Source organism: Podarcis gaigeae, assembly GCF_964106915.1.
Source record: "Podarcis gaigeae genome assembly, chromosome: 3".
Taxonomy (NCBI): Eukaryota; Metazoa; Chordata; class Lepidosauria; order Squamata; family Lacertidae; genus Podarcis; species Podarcis gaigeae.
In genome coordinates, this window is record NC_139680.1 from 28422865 (window position 1) to 28435269 (window position 12405).

General features: G+C 44.0%; 2 long non-coding RNA genes across 2 annotated transcripts in view; both read right to left on the reverse strand.

The window, feature by feature from the left end:
• LOC310840738 overlaps nt 1–632 on the reverse strand; it is a 63493-nt gene extending 62861 nt beyond the window's left edge. The window contains exon 1 of the long non-coding RNA XR_014562070.1: nt 65–632. This is a non-coding gene — a long non-coding RNA (uncharacterized lncRNA). The remainder of the gene's footprint in view (nt 1–64) is intronic.
• A 9-nt stretch (nt 633–641) lies between these two features.
• LOC310840775 lies at nt 642–9426 on the reverse strand. The gene is made up of 4 exons (XR_014562119.1): nt 9160–9426; nt 6773–6973; nt 5472–5574; nt 642–773 (listed from the first exon to the last, which is right to left on the reverse strand). It is a non-coding gene; the product is annotated as an uncharacterized lncRNA (long non-coding RNA).
• Between the last annotated feature and the right edge of the window lie 2979 nt (nt 9427–12405).

Consider the following 12405-nt stretch of genomic DNA (forward strand, 5'->3'; position numbering starts at 1 on the left):
GGCATGTGCCCCCCAGCCTCCCACTATCATGCATACAATTAAGTTCAAATCTCTAAAATCTTACCTGTAATTGGAGCCAGCTGCAACCTTCTGACACGTGCTAATTGCCAGTAATGATTTAAGTGCAGTAAATCCACATGCTGCAATTGTTTTAAATAAGGGAATCTCTTGCAGCTTTTTTTTCTGTGAGAAGGAAGGGGCGGGGGGGGGGGAGAGATGAGGACCTGCTAATCTTTGCTTCTGACTTATCAGATCCTCCAGTCACATGTTTGCCATCATTTTCATGACCTGATAATGTGTTTATTAGAGCCATAATGTGCAGGTGGAAGTATAAAGGTCTCAGTAGCCTATGAAACACGCCTATAATGTATTTACTGTGGGAAACCTTCAAGTCACTCTCGGGCTTGCCTGTTCTCAAAAACAAGGGCAGCCAAACTAAGCGCCTTTCAAGTTAAAAGTTCTTTTGATATTAGTGACCTGCTCCATATGTGGAGCAAAAACAAAGGGTTTGCTTTAGGGTTGCCAACTCTTTTGCCAGACCCTGCTGTTCTTTCAACAGCAGCTTCATCTAAAGGAATTAGCAGGCGATAAAAACTTATACCATGCCATGGAAAACACATCCGCTACAACATGCCAAGGCACAGGAGCAGACCGGGTCATCTCCCCCCCCCCCCGGTCAGTTGACAGTCATTTTCTCCTTCCCAGTCTCAGGCAATGCCTTCAGCCACAATGATAAGTGTTTAGTCTGGCATCACTGCAATTTTGGAAAATCCCTTTAAAAACAAACAAACAACAATTTAGTGGGTGGGTACAGTTCAAGGGAAACCCTGCCAAAAAAAAATCAAGGAAGAGGGTTACAGTGGTACCTCGGGTTACATACGCTTCAGGTTACATACGCTTCAGGTTACAGACTCCGCTAACCCAGAAATATTACCTCAGGTTAAGAATTTTGATTCAGGCTGAGAACTGAAATCGTGCTCTGGCGGCGCCCCATTAGCTAAAGTGGTGCTTCAGGTTAAGAACAATTTCAGGTTAAGAACGGACCTCTGGTACCGCTATTACTTATCATGCTTAACCTAATGAAGTGGTCATAGGTTTTCCATTCCCTTAGCCCCTCACATTTCCTAATGTTAAAAAAAGCCGCACACTGCTTGTAATGGTGTCTTGCTCTTTCTAAGGCTGGTAGCCAGCAACTCCTTCTACCGCTGGTTACACACCCTGAGAATATCCCAAAAGGGAAGCAGCACCCCCCCACACACACACACACACCTGAAATAGTTCTTCCCCAGCGGAAAAGCAGCCTCCATTTTCAGAGGGGAAACTATATTCAAGAAACTGAGGGTGGAAAGAGATTTTCCGTCCCAGCCTGAGTTTGTAAACATGTCGATCCACTAGCATTCTGATTTCCCTCTGTGTGTTTTTTTCCCCGAGCAGATTTTATTTTTCTTATTAGAAGACTTACCTGACCATTGACCTACTAATGAGGACAAGTTATGGGCTGGCGACATCAGAGCCCATAGTTAAGCTATGGAACTTGCATAGGATGCAGTGTTGGCCCCCAAATTGGATGGCTTTAAAAGAGGAGTAGATAAATTCTTTGAGGACAAGGCTATCAAGGGCTACTAGCCATGATGGGCACGATCCACCTGCAGGATTGGAGGCATCGTGCCTCTGAATGCCAGCTGCTGGGAACTGCAGATGCGCAGAGTGCTGTTCTGCTAATGTCTGACTTGCAGGATTCCCATAGGCACCTGGTCAGTCTCTGTGACTAGATGGGCTAGATTCTTTATGACAAAGGCTCCTCACCTATATTACAACACACATAGTATTTATTAGCTGGGCTAGGTAGCCCGAGGTAAAATTGCAACATGTACAAAGCAGAGATAAAAAAACCCTAGGTTATCAGGGTGCATTGGGATCTTATCTTGCAATGCAATGTTTAGGCGCACACATGTTCTTCTGGTACATACCTTAAGGACTGCTGACTTCTAATTTGCCCCCCTGCCCAGATGTTAGGAAATCTTCCTCAGATATCTCTGGCATCAAAGATGACACAAGTAGTGACCCAAGACGGGGCCTTTTCAGTGGTGGCATCTCATCTCTGGGATGCACTATCCAGTGAAGCTAACCTGGCAGTGCCACTGATGCCCTTCTTGGCACCTTCTAGCCAGAGTTGGAGAAACTGGTCCTCAAGATGATGCTCGTTCACATTCCCATCATCCCCAGCCAGCAAGGCCAGTGGTCAGGGCAGATGGGAGTTGGAGTTCAAAATGCCTGGAGGGTCACAGGTTCCGCACCCCTCGCTAGGCTTTTAAATCTCCTGTTTTACTTGTTGGATCAGACCAGAGATTCATCTAACCCAGCATTCTGCTTCCCACATGTCCACAAGTAGGACGTGGAAGCAGCAGCCCTCTCACACTGCCTTGAAGAAAGCATATGATATGACAAATAAGCATTAGTCGTAGCCTTTGACAGATTCCCCACCCACCCCTGCTCCACAAATATGCCTAAGCTCATTTTAAAGCCATCTAAACGGCTGGCCATCACCTCATCTTGTGAAAGTGAATTCCATAAATTAGCTGTGTGCTGTACTGTCCAGAATCTATCTTTTGTCTGAATCTCCTCCAATTTCATTGGATGACCCTGAGTTCTGGTATTACGAGGGGGAGGAAAACATGTCTCTTTCCCTTTTCTCCATGCCATACATAATCACCATCTTATCTCCCTCTGTTGCCTTTCCCCCGCTTGCTCCCTAAACTAAAAAGTCCAGCACTTTGGAAATTTCCCTCTTAGGGATGTTGGCGTGTTAATCCTAACCTAGTTCTAGTTTTTATCTCTGTTCTCCTGCTTTTGAACTAATTGTTCCATGGTGATTAATAATTTTATTATATGTATTGGTTTTTAATTATCGTACTGTACCTTAAGTACCCCCCCTTTTTTTTACCTTTTTTTTTTTTTTTTTTTTTTTTTTTTTTTTTTTTTTTGCTCAGTTGACAAATGGAAGAGAAATGTTCAAAACTGGGAACCTTTATGTAGCAGTTTTTCTACGTTTGTTCTCCTTCACCGTGGCAATGTGGACTCAGTGACCTCTTGCTAAGATTTCCCGAAATATTTTATTTGTTAAATTTTAAACAAAGCAATAATATTAAATAAAAACATGCACCCCCATCCCCAAGACCACACTATTGTAACTATTCAACTTCCCAAAATGTCAACATCTCTTGCGATGGTTTGACCCCTTTCCATTTTAACAGTACAAATTCTGCAAACCTTCCATAACTCCTCAGAATCATTTCTCCTCCATACTCCCCATCTTATATTTGCAGGTTGGGTATCATCATTTATCAGCAGATAGGGTTTTTTTAAGTTTCTGAATAACTGATTCTTATTAGTATTGGACCTGATCTTGCAAAATACACCAGGCACAAACCAGCTTCAGCTCTTTCAAACCTTTGTAGTCAGTTCACATACAAGCACAGGGGAACATAATTTAAAAATAATAATTAAAGAACAGTCTCTGAGAGGAGATATGCCATTGTGTACTCTCGAACATATTGAACCAGTATAATAATTCCAGCAGTATGTGAAGCAGTTGTGCAAGGAACTGGGGTGAGCGAGAGACCCCCCTCCAATGAATCATGTTGGAAAGAGGCTCTGCTAAGTGTGTGCTGCATTCAATTCCAGCAGAAGACAGACAAAGGGGGCAAGTGGAACAGTTTAGCTCAACAACGATGGCTGAGCTTCTGGGGTTAACGTGGGATTTCTGTCTTCATGTAGTTTGGTTCACAGCTTGAACAGTGGCAATGTTGGGTCCTAGCAAACAATTGGTCTCTGAAAACTATAGAGGTCTCTGCCAAACATATCATCAGTGGCTGCCGGCCATCTCACAGCCCAGTCCCTGAGGACAATGAGACACTGTCTTGGCCGTTCCAGAACAAATGCCAAAACTCTCTTTTCCAAAGAGGTGTTTAGAATGCTCAGAGCAAACGGCAATCTTGCTGGCTTAACATTCTTAAGTGCTTTAACATTTATAATGTTCCTGAAGCCTGTTCCTGTGCCCAGTAATCTCCCAAATCTTCATTTTATGTAAACTCTATGCCAGTGCTGACCATGCCCAGACTAACACCTCTTGGAACAGGGTTCCCTACAGCAGAAAACCATGCCAATGTAAATAAATACACCAGTTTATTGGGCGATCTATTCCAAATCTCCTTCCAGCTTTCACTAGTTCCAGTAGTTTCGAGACCTGCAACAGCAGCAGATTTAATGGCTCCACCTGAACAAACTGTTTGTTCTAACTTTAATTTTGCAAATTGCTGGCAAACTGTTGCTCTGCATGCAGGGCAGAAAACACAGCAGTGGGGCACTGCTAGACTCCTGGAGCCAGTTTCCAAGAGTGGAGACTCCACAGCTCAGTTTAGGAAGGTAATAGCAGATAGATGGGCCAGCTACCAGGTTGACCCAATGCCCCTGTTGTAGATGCTTGGATTTCTGCAGGGCTGGGCCTATCCAACCAACTCCATTTCTTCACACTTGGTAAGAAGTTCGGGGCAGTTCCATTGCTCAGTGGTAGAGCACATGCTTTGCATACAGAAAGTTGCAGGCCCAATATTTGGCATCTCCAGGTAGAACTAGAAATACGTTGGCCAGGTGTCCTCTGTTATTCTGGACAGTTCGCTATTTTAAGTTTCTGTCCAGTTAGAAATTAGTCCCCCAAAAATCCGGTAGGAACTCTGTCCATGTGGCCATGATCCCCGCAATTTGTTCTTTGTTATTGGGAGAGCACACTGCTGAGACTGCAAATTTTCATCTGGCACATGTTGCAATGATGAACGCTACTGCTCATAATGCTCAGCTTCTTACCTTTTCCTAACATGGCTCCTGCATGCTTAAATCATTACCTGAAAGAATTTCAAGGAACTAGTTGAGGTTGGTCAATTAAGGCAGATGGGTTGGTGTCCTATCACCTCGATTTGTCTTCAGCTAGCAACCTAACCTGCCTTCCTTCTTATTTACAAACTACCTAGGGGCCTGTCACTGCCTACGAGCTTCATCCTCCTTATTCTCACTGTTGCCTGTATAGAACTCAACAGAGAGGAAGAGCAAAACAAAACTAGAATTACCGTATTTTTCGCCCTATAGGGCGCACCGGCCCATAGGGCACACCTAGTTTTTTTTGAGTGCGCACTGACCCCTCTCGCTCTCCAGGCTTCAGCGAAAGCCTGCATTCACCCCATAGTACGCACACACACTTCCCCTTCATTTTTGGAAGGGAAAAAGTGCGTCCTATAGGGCGGAAAATACGGTAGTTAACTCCCCTTGTCATTGGCTCCAGCACCATCTAATGTTGACCTCCATGCCTTTCACACTTTCACTTCTAATTTGCATGAGCAAGCAACATGACTTTTCCTGGCATGGAGAAAACTGCGGCAATGGAGAAAAACTTCAACAGTTGTTCAACTTCTACTTGCCTGCGGAGGAGCAGCTTTTCTGTTGTCTCCTTGGTCATCATTATTGCCATCCTTCATTGCTGGTTGATGAGAGATGAAACATGATGTTCTGTAGTGGGAAGTTCTACATAAATACTGGGGGTGGGTGGGGAGGAGATCCATCAACATAGCAACAAAGGAGGGATGCATGTCAGAGGCCACAAATATATTGAGGCCCAATGTATTTCAAGTTATAAGAAGAAGAGTTTGGATTTGATATCCCGCTTTATCACTACCCGAAGGAGTCTCAAAACTGCTAACATTCTCCTTTCCCTTCCTCCCCCACAACAAACTCTCTGTGAAGTGAGTGAGGCTGAGAGACTTCAGAGAAGGGTGACTAGCCCAAGGTCACCCAGCAGCTGCATGTGGAGGAGCGGAGACGCAAACCCGGTTCACCAGATTACAAGTCTACCACTCTTAACCACTACACCACACTGGCTCTCATGTGCTGGTCCTATATACTGTCCATGAATTTGGCCCTCACAAAATGTGAACCCCAGTTCCAAATGCTTCTAAGAAACAACTGACAATTAAGCAAGGAATAAACTTCAGGGACCCCCCACAATACAATACAATGCAAAACAATACAATACAACTTATTCCTTGTAATCAAATTCCAGGGCAAGTGGAGGGGGAGTGGATGCCTCAACAACTAACACTGAAATTTAACTCACAGAATTACAGGCCTAAATTAATTTATGTTATTAAACTTCTTTTGAGATACTTGCTTTGTATAACAATGCAGACAATAAATTGTAGCCTGACAATACTGTAATAAAAACAGCAAGAGGGAAGAATGTCTTTGTCATATCATTGTTTATAAGATTTAATGCTCGGTTTGAGCTTGACATTCAGGGCCAAGGAAAGTGATGTTTTCTTGCCAAAGTCTCCCCGACAATATACGTTATGTTTTGTCTATTAAGGGCAAAGGCATGGAAGAACAAATATGATGAGTCATTTATGTGCTTAAAAAAACAGGGAGTAGGGAGAGGGAGTTGTGATGCTTGCCTGCCTAGTCACCTGGTGGCCAAATATTATTCACCAGAGGAGACCAGGTAAAAGATTATCGGGTGAGTGGGGATGGAACAGGTCAAGTGAAGATGATGGTGAGGATGATGGATGAGGATGAAGATTTTATTTATACCCTGCACATCTGGCTGGGTTTACCCAGCCACTCTGGGCGAATTCAGACTTTAGATGAGTATGAAGTTCTTTAACTTCCCACAATGTTCTAGCCATGGAATCCCAGGACCTTCCTAAACTTTAAGCTTTGGTTTGCTTACTTGAAATGGCTTTTTTGTGTTCAGGACTAAGCTTTCAAATGCCTGCGGTTGTAGCAGATATTCCACTCCCCAGCTGGTTCTCACAAGAATGTTCATTGCCAGTTGAAACACACATCCAGTGATGGTTTGCATGTGCAGATCCTAAGCACCATAACAAGTGTGTGCTTCCCATTGAATTCAGAGGGACCTTCTTTTTGTGTACTGCAAACGACAACAGTTTAAATTTTCCAGTGTGAATATTTCACACATCAAGTAGCGATAAATCAGCTGATGGGATCAAGCAAAGTATATGTGTATGTGAACCAGTCCTATGACTTTTTTTCTCTCTCTCTAGATATTTATATGAAAATTGAAACATGCCAAGATATCAATATCAAAGCACTAAAATATAGGCAACAAATTAGTGGATGAACCCTACTCAAAAGAGTGATTATTAGGTTGGACAGGGATATCAACTGGAACTCTGCAAAGCGCTGTCGCAGTTAATCATGATTTTGCTGGATGGCTACAGAATATTATTCTACTAATAACCTAGAAAAACTTGTGTAGAATTGCAAGCATTTTGGAGGACAAGCTTGGAATTCTAAATCAGAATCATACCCTAGACAACTGGACTGAACATTTTAAGAACAATCATTTTCAAATCTAGGAGATCCAAATGCATGGGGGTCAGGATTGAATTAGTCGTCTTGTTCTTTTCCTTTTCTTACAAGGCTTCTTTGTCTACATGTATACAGGATCGGATCCCTTGTTCGTTTCAAATGAAGGTTGAGCCTGGCAAAGTAATAAAAATAGAGAATAACAAATTTAACTGCATGCTTGCAATACTTCATAAGTGGGCTGCTGAGAGCCATACGTGTTTACACTCCTCCCCTGCTCATGCAGTCAAAGTAAATGTGGGGGGCAGGGGCCGTCCATTCACCCATTGAAAAAAATGATTTAATAGCTGTGATTTTAATCCATACATATAAGTTCACATCGGCAAGTGTTAGGTGGTTCTAATACTGATGCACTGTGAGGTAACTTTTAGGTTAGGTAAAGGTAAAGGGACCCCTGACCATTAGGTCCAGCCGTGGCCAACTCTGGGATTGCGGCGCTCATCCCACTTTATTGGCCGAGGGAGCCAGCGTACAGCTTCTGGGTCATGTGGCCAGCATGACTAAGCCGCTTCTGGCGAACCAGAGCAGCGCACGGAAATGCCGTTTACCTTCCCGCCGGAGCGGTACCTATTTATCTACTTGCACTTTGACGTGCTTTCGAACTGCTAGGTTGGCAGGAGCTGGGACCGAGCAACAGGAGCTCACCCTGTCGCGGGGATTTGAACTGCTGACCTTCTGATTGGCAAGTCCTAGGCTCTGTGGTTTAACCCACAGTAACATTTAGGTTACTTCAATTAAAATAAGTAGTTAAGGATGCCAAGAAGTAGCTAATCCAGAAAACGGCTTTGACAGTATTGCAGAATAGTGATTTTAAAACTGGATTTACCCGCCTTAATGACTATGATGGAGAGAGAGAGAGAGAGAGAGAGAGAGAGAGAGAGAGAGATATGAAGGAATCTTTTGCCCAACCTTGGGCTTGAACCCACGACTCTGAGATTAAGACTCTCATGCTATACCGACAGAGCTATAAATACATACATGACTAATGCATGGCCTTGCTCATAATGTAGGGACAACTTGCCAGCTTGTGTAATGTGCAATGACTATTGACTATCGCAGTGAACTACTTGAGCGTTGCAATGTGTGATGTACACTGTTTCAGCTCTGCTTGTGGAAATGGACTCTCTTGCCTAATTGGTGTGAACAATTGCTAACAAGTATTGAGGAAACTCTTACTATGCTGAGGCCTAATGTTCACAGGAGGACTGTGGGACATGGCGAGGGCACCTAGAAACTGCTGTAGTAGCTTCTTAAAGTTGGGTTTTATTTGGTCCTCATTTATTGCCTGCATTTATGGACCCATAAATGTCCCAGCATGCCTCTCACCCCCTCGAAGGAGACCAGCCTGCAATGAGAAATAGCATTGTACTATAAACTGTTCTGTCGAAACAGCCTCACCGTTAAAAAGTTCTGTGATATTTATCATGAAAAAAATCCCATGTAAACAATAACTCACCAACCCCAGAGGACCTTTATATCAACCACAAAAGAGAACTGATGATTCAAATCTCAAGGGACAGTATGAGGGGGAGAAGGGGAACTTGCGATAACCATCTTTCCCAAGGAAGACTGAATTATGAGTCATTTTGATAAGCTCTTTATTATTGATGTGGTATGGTCCATGCAGCCATGATGCTAATTGGATACTAAAGGGTATGTAGACCAGTATATATCAGAAACAGAAACTATGAATAAGTACATTGTTTTCTCATGTTCGCCCTAACCTACCTTCAAAAAATTAAATCCAGGCAGTTGCTCTAGTCTAGCCATTCTTTACTGGTGGCGTGACATCTGCTGAATACAACCTCCCTCCATCCTTCAAGCAACTAAGCTGAACACAACCTGTTGTTTCTTGCAGCAACACACATGGACTTCCTGGAAGACAACACAGCATCTTCTAAACTCCTGCTACATCTCCTGCCACCTTAAATTTTATGTATGCTTATGCATGTATGGGTCAAGATGAGCAGTGCTTTGTGCCCAGTCAGACCATTGGATCATCTAGATCAGTACTGTTATGAATTGGGCGGCGGGGCGGGGGGGGGCGGGGTTGGACTGGCTGATATCTTAGGTCCCTTCCAATTCTTGGGATCCCAACCAAATCCCTTTGCCAACTAGCTTTGGCTGGCTAGTTAAGGACCACAATTTAGCACAAATTAGTTGCTCTGTGCCATAGAACCAATGGGTGGGCCTTTCCCCCAACACTGCTCACCTAGCTGCTACAAGGAGAACGATAGCCAAGGTGGGTAGGTTTGAATCTGGAAGCAAGCTAGAAGCTGCAGGTAGAGGACATGTTTCAACCTTCTGCTGAGCCCTAAGCTGGAATCAGGGCTTCTCGTGGAATCTGACTGGGGAAGCAAGTTTGATTGGTGTATTAATGCTGTGAGACCCTTTTTGCCCTATGCTCAGGTTGTATATATGTGTAAATATAACCACATATCCTAAGGACACCACAGCCTCTGCTGGCCTTCATTCCAAGGAAACCAAACCCTAGGTGAGGGCTTGGAGACTGAGGTTGCATAGAATGTCCATGCTGACTGGTAGTGGCTTTCTATGACTTTAGACAAGAGTCCTTTGCAGTCCTTTTTCAAGGTGCCAGAGATCAAAGTTGGGACCTTCTATATATAATAAGCATATGATTTACGACTGAGCTATAGCACTTTACCCACAAGCAGTTTGAAGAGGGACTAAATACAGTATGTCCTCAAACATTAATGCTTCTTAATGCTAGGAGGAGAAAATAGAGAGGGGGCGAGCACAGTTGCCAGTCACCTGTTTTGTTTCGCTGGGGTGCAACAATTCAAAGACTTTTTATCACTCTGCACCTGGTTGATCTTTTGACTGGCCTGGCCAGGATGCTCTTTTTATTTTATGCCTGGGCTATGTTTATCTTTAATTGCCTGTTCCCTGAGGCTGAGATTTAGAACAAACAATAGATTGTAACACTATCTGCATGTCACGTGGCTTGATATACCTGCCTCAAGGCCCCGGATGAGAAGCCAATCTACTGTACAAGTTTGTTTGTTTTATCTAATTATACTTGTGGAAGTGATGAGTGTTTTCTTTACTACCAGAGTCTGAGAAACCCAACTCTCTAACAGGTGAGTCCAGCATACATCTCCATCAACAGACCTGCTGAGGGCATCTATCTGCCTGACCGTGTCATTAAATAGTAAAAACCATAAACCAACCAGCTCACAATATGGATCAACAGACATTAGCATTACACACAACCGAGAGTCCTTGTGACCTACTTAAACACTTCTCTTCATGGAACTACTACAGTAGTTCAGCATGAGTGTGCAGTTGTGGTAGGCAAAAAGTAGGTAAAGGTAAAGGACCCCTGGACAGTTGAGTCCAGTCAAAGGTGACTATGGGGTGTGGCACTCATCTCGCTTCAGGCCAAGGGAGCCGGCGTTTGTCCACAAACAGCTTTCCAGGTCATGTGGCCAGCATGACTAAACTGCTTCTAGCACAACGGCACACCATGACGAGTGCCAGAGTGCACCTTCCCACTGCAGTGGTACCTATTTATCTACTCACGCTGGTATGCTTTCAAACTTCTAGGCTGGCAGCAGCTGGGACAGAGCAACCCCCATCATGTAGATTTGAACTGCTGACCTTACAATCAAGCAAGTCCAAGAGGCTCAGTGGTTTAGATGCCCCCTGTGCCCCTTTCTGCGGTTAGTACATTACATGGGTACAATAGTAGATTACATGGGTGCCTGTAAATAGTGAGGTAAAGCTGTTCTTATCTGTATGTATTTTAACTTCACATAGAAATGCAGCAGACTTACTGCTATCATTCGCATTTCACAGTGTTATAGGCAACACTGCTGTCCCATTTGTGCAAGAATTTCTGCCTTTGCAATGGGAATCCCCCTTCTTCTCCTCTCTCCATGCTCCCCCTATGGTCCATCAAACCTAGCAGGCCTAGTGTCTCTCATATTGCACTGTACAGCACCTTGCATTCAGGGATCAGAGCATTCATGAGGAGTAAGAAATTAGCTATAATCACCATCATCTCCCCCTAGAAAAGAAGCTGCAGAATCACCTTCCTGTGGAATACAGAGATGGAGAAAGCAGCCTCACTGTGGTAGGTTGAAATTGGCAGCTTTTGGTAGCTGGAAAGCACTGATATTATTCTATCAATTTTGGCCACTTAGCACTGATCACCTGTGTCAACAAGGAATTTCCTCCTTTCTGTATATTGTGAGCCATCCCTGTTGCACCTGCAGGTGAGGGAGGAGATTAGATTACCTCATGAGTATTTTTTTAAAAAAGAAAAAAGAAAAGAAGCAAACAAACTTTTGCTCCCTCTTCCAAACTACAGTACTTTTCAAAGAAAAACACCCCTGAGTCAGTCCTGAGTTGCCATTTCACTCATATCCAAAATTCCCGCCCCCATAACCTTCAGACTTCACTGCTATGCATGCACAGCTCAGAAAGAATTGCCTCAGTGTAAGCAACCAAACCACCACCACCCCCCCAAAAAAGTGGAAGTTTGCTTATCTCAACACACCCACGCTGCTGGGACACATTCTACACCTGCAGTAGTGCACTGCTGAGTACAGAGAGAGCTTTTTGTTATTTGTAGTATTCTGCATGTGTTCTTTCTTTCTCTCTCTCTCTCTCTCTCTCTCTGTGTGTGTGTGTGTGTATGAGTTGTGTGTGAGGGGAGAAAGAGCAGGCCGCAAATGGAACTCACATGCCAGAACATGTTGAAACATGTTGGTTTCACTACCTGAACTGAGGCGACGAGAGAGAGAGAGAGAGAGAGAGAGAGAGAGAGAGAGAGAGAGAGAGATGGGGTGGGGGTGGGGTAGGAGAGGGAAAGGGAGAGAAAGGCAGTGGGAGTAATTAGCGAGCCACGTTTCCAATGCTGCTGCTGGCATCGCTCCAAGGTCCCATGACCCCTTGCAAAAATGTCACCCGAGGATATTGCTAAGCAAGCTGCTCAGGCGAGAGAAATAA